The sequence below is a fragment of the Heloderma suspectum genome, chromosome 7, assembly GCF_057233095.1.
Source record: "Heloderma suspectum isolate Gila_16-S chromosome 7, 16-S_ref, whole genome shotgun sequence".
Lineage (NCBI taxonomy): Eukaryota > Metazoa > Chordata > Lepidosauria > Squamata > Helodermatidae > Heloderma > Heloderma suspectum.
Genome location: NC_139464.1, coordinates 38738360 through 38746417, shown reverse-complemented (window position 1 = coordinate 38746417; position 8058 = coordinate 38738360).

Here is an 8058-nt window from a genome sequence, read left to right as displayed (position 1 = left end):
CAATATCCAGGCAGCTGCATCAGCTGAAGCTGTTGAAAGATCTTCAAAGGCAGCCCCATGTACAGCACATTAAAGTAGTCCAGCCTGGGTGTCAACAGAACATTAATAACTGAAGAAAGGTCCTCACTCTCGAGATAGGGTTGCAAGCAGTGTACCAGCCTAAGCTGGTACTCCTGGCCGTGACTACCACCTGAGCTTTCCCGGTAAGAGCAGAATCCAGGAGCACTCCCAGACTGTGTACTTGGTCCTTCAAGGGGTAAGCAACGCCTTCTAAGACCAGATGTATTCCTCTATTTGATATATTATCAATTGCCCTTCAGCCGACTGGCTTCTGGGCGTGATATGCAAAATTCAGATAAAAACAACAATAAAAACAGAATAAAAATAAATGCTTCATAACAATAAAATAAAATCAGGAGTCAAAATATTCATTTTAATAAAATCAGAAAGCAGCATTAAAGCTATTAAAAGCTCAGTGAAACAATATAGTCTTCACTGCCAGTCTAAAGCATTAAAAAGGTGCATATCCTGAATATACTGCTTTTTTCATAAATAATATTTCTCATGATTCCTATAGCGCTGATGGGTGTTTGCCCTGGGTCCTTGATGGCCAGATAATATATATGTTACCCCTTAGCAGGGCTGTTTGCTGTATCTCACAACTCAGGTGATCAGAGACTAACTGCTGCCCCTTAGATCCTCATGGGCATCTCAATGGATGAAAGGGTTCTTGCCCATTTGTGGGGGAGCTCCCACCTGTACAGTGCACTAAGAACCATCATCCATGGATGAAGGCTCAGTGTGGACCCCACTGCTTGAAATTGCAATGGAGAAACCAAGTTGAATGGATCACTGATACAGTTATAATTATTAGTTTTTGGCTGTTCTTGGAACTACATATTGAGTAACTGCCAACAGGTCTATGATTTCTGGTGTATTGCAACCATTAAGCTTAAAGCTTTTGCCATGAGAAGCTCATCTATGAAAATGGATTTGTTAACAATAAGAGTTCTCACAGGTTGTGGTATTTTGTGTTAATTTGCCAGGATTAGTTTGTGCCAAGAGATGGGCACAGGATTACCTTTCTCCCCCTTTGTTGATTAAAAGTAAGCATCCTGTTCATAAGGGGAGATGCTGGCTTTAATGGTGATACATGGGCTAGGTCAGTTATTAGCATTATGCGAGGAAATACATAGAGAAACACCCTCCTTGGGCAATAATAATAATAATAATAATACCACCCATCTATCCTCAGATTCTCTGTTATCAAAATGTTTTTAATATATGTACAATAGCAGAGAGCAAAGCAGAGAAAGCTCCTACTTTAGATCAAAGGAGGATTGGAGTGAAATGGAACTGGCATCGGGTAGATGAAAGTCATTCAATTGGCCGTGAAAAGTGGCAGCTTTTATCAGCTTCAAAGAAATACTGAGAAAGAGAACGAACACAAAAAGCAAAGAAGAAGAGGTGCCTCTTGACCCAGCAAGCAGACAAGACTCAATCTTAATAGTGGATATCGCTGTTGGTCAAAGGGCAGATTCTGACTGAGACTTCTAGGGTTAATAGTGTGTTGCCAGTGTGGTGTAGTAGTTAGAGTGTTAGACTGGGACTTGGAAGATTTGGGTTCTAGTCCCCACTCAGCTGGGAAGTTCAGTGGATGACTTTGGGCTAGTCACTGACTCTCAGCCTAACCAACCTCACAGGGTTAGGATAAAATGGAGAGGAGGAGAAGGACCATGTAAACCACCTTGGGTTCCTTGCAAGAGGAAAAAAGGGAGGGTATAAATGTAATAAATAAATAAAGAAAAAAATAAATAAATAAAGCATATGACCTTTCAGGGCTCCCACAATGCATCAAATATTCAATATTTTGTATTACACAAAAGATGTATGAAACTGACAGGAGGAATTTGGCTTGCGGGGAGTCCATTCTCTCTGCTCTAATGGACAATGTGAGCCAAGGGAAACCCCACATTTCTTGCAAGTTTCTACCTTCCCTGAATATTCTTCCCCGCCAGGTAAGAATGCTTGAGGAACCTGATCTTTGCAAATTCCCTTGTAAAATGATCCTTATCCATACTTCATGGACTAATGTGTGGATTGGAACTTAGCTATCTACCAGATTTCACAGTTCTCTGAATGTTGTGATATGGTTCTCAGCAGTTTAGACATATCCAAATATGGATTGTTTTAATATGTATTTTGAGAGGATTTTTTAACCATAGATTAATGCAGAAATGGCATGGAATGAGATTATATGATAAAATATACAAAAGTGGCATGGCGTGGACATGAACAGATTCTCCCATCCCTGCTCCCAGATACCATAAAAACAAAAGGTTTCAGATGTTCCTACTCCCTTCATTTTCTCTTGCTCAGCTTAGTATTCAGTGAGGATCCTTTTAGACCTGAGAATCAGGTGATCCTGGACAGCCAATCCCATGCCACTGCCTGTTATATAGTCCTAAAATCTGCTGTACTCCCTCAGTCTGGGAAACTCATCTCTGAGAGAAGCTGAAGAAGCATCCTCTCCTGCCTCCAAGACATAGTTGCAAGTCTCTTGCCCGCTCAGCTCTAGAGATGTGGGAGAAATAGATCTGGTTTGCATTTTAATGCAAATTTACCAATTTCTCAATTTCAAATCAATCTCAGCTATGCTTTGAAATTTGCGCTTCTCTGAATTTTGCAGTGGAGTTGTCCAGTCCAAAAATGCAGACAGAAGTATGTAGATTAGGGGAAAATGCACACAAAAATGGTGTATCAGTGAAAATAGCATTCAAAAATGCATTCTGTTAGGAACACTGCTTCCAAAAATGTTTAAAGTAGGCAAATGTATTGTGGAAAAATGTGCTCAAAAACATACAAGTTTTCATGCTAAGATTTTTGGGGTGGGGTATAAATATCAATGTATGGGATGAACTGAATCTAAGTTTGGGAAAATTGCCCAATTTGGGGATGAATTTAAGATTAGAAAAATGAGAAACTGAGAGCCAGTGAAACTGACAAATTCGGCCATCCCTCCTCTGCTCCAGTTGCATTCCACACCTTCTCCATCTCTTGGGTGATGCCCTTGCCAGCACTCTGACCCCAGTGCTCTGACAATAGGTACATCCTTGTTTACTTGCAAAACTTCTCCTGATGATACAGTTTGGTCTGAAACATGCAAACACATTTAGCATTGGAATAAGTAACCACTTACTGATGGAGGGAGTCGGGGAAGCAGCCCTAACATGACATTTCAGTTCTGTCTCCGGCTCATTTGTTGTAACATTATTGGCCTTTTAATGTCTTGAGTATTGATCTGAAATGTGATACAATGCAGTTATGGGTAATGATGACTCATGCATTGTTTCCATTGTGTGGAAACAGGCTGACAGCAACAACAAATCCTTTGCTAAATGTCAATTTGTCTCATTAGCATTGGCCTGGCTGGTGTCCCACTTAACTGCGGCAGACTTGGCAATACTTAAAAGCAAAAGTAAACTTCAAAAGCTTTCTGGACACTACAAGGAGAAAACACAGCAGGCATTATGTGCTCAGAAGCAGTTTCCATATAACCTGGGGACTTGGAATCTACTTACACTGTTCAGCATCACATGGAAAACACTATAACTGGTTGAAAAGTGCTTACGGCTTGAATCAGACCTTGCTTAAATTGAACAGGGCAGCCATTTTCTGTCTTACCACAGAGCCGCATGGCTGTGATTGCCCTGAAAATGGATGGGAACTTAGCTTCCACCAAGGTTTCCAGTTTATCTATCTGATTTTCAAAAATCTCAGCTTCCCATTTCCAAAAAGAGCCAGGTTTCTTTTATAGCCCTCACAGTTTCAAAGCTAAGCTCAGAAAGGTGAAGCTAGTTGCCATAATATGGGAGCTCCAGTATGTGTGGAGAGTATGATGCATGTATGAAGCTCTGTGATTGTATAGGCAACCTAATTATCTGCCATGGCCAGTGACGGCTGGTGATCACTGGTGCTGGTGGGGCAGAGCCAAAGGGAGAGCCAGCTAGATCTAGTGTTTTCCCATTATTCTCCCTTACAAAGACCACAAGTATGCTTAAGCAATGCATCACAATTAACTAAACTGAGTAATAATGTCTTACCTTGGTTCAGAAGGGTTGGGTGCTGTCACATGTATTCTATGCTGGGGGGCGGGGGGGGGAGTTGTGTGGCTTCCATCACCCCTTGCAGCCATCCCGATCCTCCAGGTATGCATCCCATTCCTTGAACGAGGAGTTTGACCTCAGCAAAAATAAGCCTTGAAAAAGGTGTCTTGAGCAAAGAAAAGTGTGTGTGTGTGAGGGGAGAGAGAAGGAGGGGGAGGGAGAGAGAGAGAGAGAGAGAGAGAGAGAGGTATTTGGAGCAGCATACTTGGTTCTGTGCTGGGAGAAAATCCAACCCAGTCCTCCAGCTAGGCATACCACTTGTTGAACAAGGAGTCTGGCCCCAGAGCTTTCAGCCCTGGAAAAAGAAAAAGAAGAATGCGGTTTACTCACAGTAAAGTCCATTGCACTACAAGGCTGCACACTCACATGATAGTAAGCCCCATTGAACAAAGTGGGATTTACTTCTGAGTGAAACACACAGGATTGCGAAAGCATCCAAGGAACAAAGCCCCCAAACAGCCTAACAAGGACTAGGGATATTCAGTGGGCCTGGAATGCTATGCTGGGTGATTGTTGGAGAGGGGAGGGATGCAAAGCCAGGACTGGGCTTTCCAAGAGTGCAAAGCAGAGCGTGGGGTGGTGTCTCTGTCCCATGGAACACTGCCAAAAAGCTCTCCTTTGAGCCCACATTGCTGTTCCACCAGGAAACTATTGCACAAAAAGGGGAGACTGAGACATACCATGCACATTAAATTTAACATTAGGAGTGCAGACAGGGATATTCGCAGCAACACTAAAGACCCAGCAGTGGCAACCCGCATTGCACAGAAATGGCCAAGGGAGAAATAAAAAGAAGAAAATAAGAGAAAAGTGAGGAGATCTCCCACCACGCACACACATACACACGCACACACACACATACACACACACAATTTATCCCACTCAACCAAGCCACCAGTTAATTAAAAAAATATATAAATCAGCTAGAAAAAAATATGGAAGCACCCTTTTGAAGCTGGTCTGAAGCTTCAGGAGAAGCCTGCTTACATGGTCCTTCTCCTCCTCTCCATTTTATCCTCACAACAACCCTGTGAGGTAGGTTAGGCTGAGAGTCAGTGACTGGCCCAAAGTCACCCAGTGAGCTTCATGGCTGAATGGGGTCTAGAACCCAGTCCAGCGCTCTAACCACTACAACTACACTGTGTCTACATTTAGGCTGTTTAGAACATTGTTTGCTTTTTTCCTATTTTTGATGTTTCCCTTTCAGTCACCTGGTTGGTTGCACTGGTTCTGCATGTCCCAAACACATGGTTACATCACTTGAAAAGCAAGAACAAATTTGCCTTTAACATACTTCCAAAAGTTGAAACCTCAAACTGCTTAGTTATCCCTGTCAGGTCAGCCTCCCTCTGAGTTACAAATTATACCTTCTGGCAGGCCCGTCAATCCAGCGCTGTCCAAGATCCTGGATGGGGCTTCCATAGGCAGACAAGCATTTTCAAGGTTGGGGAAAGGGAGGAACCTGACTAGCCTTATAATCAATCTCAGACCATTCCACCTGACAAGAAAATCACCAATGCGAGACACAGTGCTGCCAAAGGCAGCGAGTAACTAGACAACAGTACAGAGACAACACTGGCAGAAATTCTACTTAGAGCAATTTCCAGGGTACAGTTTGCACTCTTGAAAAGATCCAGCATTCGATTACATCTGGATAAATGCTGTGTTTTGCTTGCTGGAAACTGTTTTACATTGGTACTTGGGATGGGTGGACTTGTCAAGTCCAATTCCTTAGATTTCCTCTTTCTCACACTTCCAAATCCATTCTGTGCCAGTCCCATGTGGATGCATGGGGTGGGAGGCAGTTTATGAAAAAAAAAAATACCCATCTTGATGTTTTTATGTATTTTAAAAAAGGATGCCCGTTGTCAGGAAATCTGGCCCTTTGGGGGCTCATCAGAGTTCCACAGCATGCCCAACACCGCTTGAATTTGTGAGTCAAGCTGCGGGTCTTCCCCGAACTCCAGAGATTGTTCGTGTATGTTTATTTTTGTGTCAGCAATAGAGATTTGCGTGAATTACAGCTGTAATTTGCATAATCTGTGCAAATTGTGGCTGTAATTTGCACAAATTAAAAAACCATCGGAAATCCACTAGCTGACCCGACTCACTGCAGACCAACATGGGCCAGCTGGTGGAAGACGAACCAAGGCAAAGCCAATGAAAGCTCATTGAGCTCTACCCTGCAACCAGATTCCTCCAACATCCCTATTTTTTAAAAAAAATGTGCATATTTTTGTGCATGTTATTCAAATTGTACACATTTTTGGTTTGCATCTGCCCATTGAGTACGATATGTTTGTGTGCCTTTTTGAAATGTGTGTATGTTTATTTGCACACATTTCAAATGTACTCATCTAATTGGGTGCATTTTTCCTGTTCTGTGAAACACATTGCAAGTCCTGAAGTGTATGGATTTCCAGATGCAAAGTGCACTAATTTCAGGTCTCTTTCTGAGTGGTCTGGATTAGGTCTGTATGCTGTTTTAAAACCACACACAACACACACATGCACACGCACACACACACACACCATGAAGCAGATTCCTCAGGCAACCCTAATTGCTACCAAGGCGAGGCCAGGGTAAATGAGGGTTCTTTAAACAGGTGGGCAGTCTATAACCAGTGGCCTATAAATATTTAAAACCAATAGCTAGGGATGTCAGAGAATTCCGCCACAGAAATCCGTGGCAGAACGAAGCCCCCGCCCCACCACCCCGCGAAAGGCGCACAAAATGGAGTGCGTACCTGGTTCCATTCGCGCTGCTTTGCGAATGGCAGCCACGTCTGCGGCCGCCATTCACTTCCCCATTTAGGCTGTGATAGGCTATGTAAATACTTACGTAGCCTATCACGGCTAATGCAGGGACATCATTTGCATCCCTGCAGAGGACGTGATAGGCTACGTAAGTATTTACGTAGCCTATAACGGCAAAAAAAGGGAACGCAAATGGCGGCCACCGTAACCGCTGCCATTTGCGTTCCTGTTTTTTTTGCTGTGATAGGCTACGTAAATATTTACATAGACTATCACGGTAAAAAAAACAGGGGCACAAATGGCGTAGCGGCCCCCATTTGCACCCCTGTCTTTCGCCGTGATAGGCTACGTAAATATTTACATAGCCTATCATGGCCAAAAACAGGAACGCAAATGGCGGCCGCCGTAGCCGCTGCCATTTGCATCCGCAGGCTCCAGATGCCTGCGAATGCACCTGGCCGGCTGCTCCGTGGAGTTGCCGCAGAGCGGAGCCGGACGGGTTAGGATTTCAGGGGGAGGTGCGGAGCGCCTCCCACCCATCGCGAATCACCCCTGTGAAAAGGTAAGTGACTTTCATACATCCCTACCAATAGCCTATAAATCTTTTAAATAAATAAAATGAACTGCTATTTGCATATTCCACCCATAAACCACCCATATTGTTTTTATTTTTAAATATTTTTATTTGGTATTTTTATTGTTGTTGTTGTTTCTTTTTATATTGTTCACTGCTTGGATATTTTATTGGATGTAAAGCAGTATATAAATCTTGTAAATAATAACAATATTGCTCAAGCAGGAAAAAGGTGGAGAGTCAACACCAAGGACATGGGAACACACACACCCAAATGTGAGGGGATGGAGTGAATCATCAACAAGATGCTGGATTCAAGAAGTAGAAACAATGCATTTTGGTGCATATTATCCTTTCCAGGAGCAAAAGAAAAAGGAGTGCTTGGCACCCAATCCCATAATGCTAGGGATGTATGGTCTGTGTAAAATCTGATCTGTCTGTGTTTCAAGGAATGTCAGGTGCCTTTCATTCCATCATCCACCCATCAATGGAATTGGATATTTTTGTTTCTGAATTTGCGCATATTTGCATTTGTGCACATTCACAATTGCACAATTGATC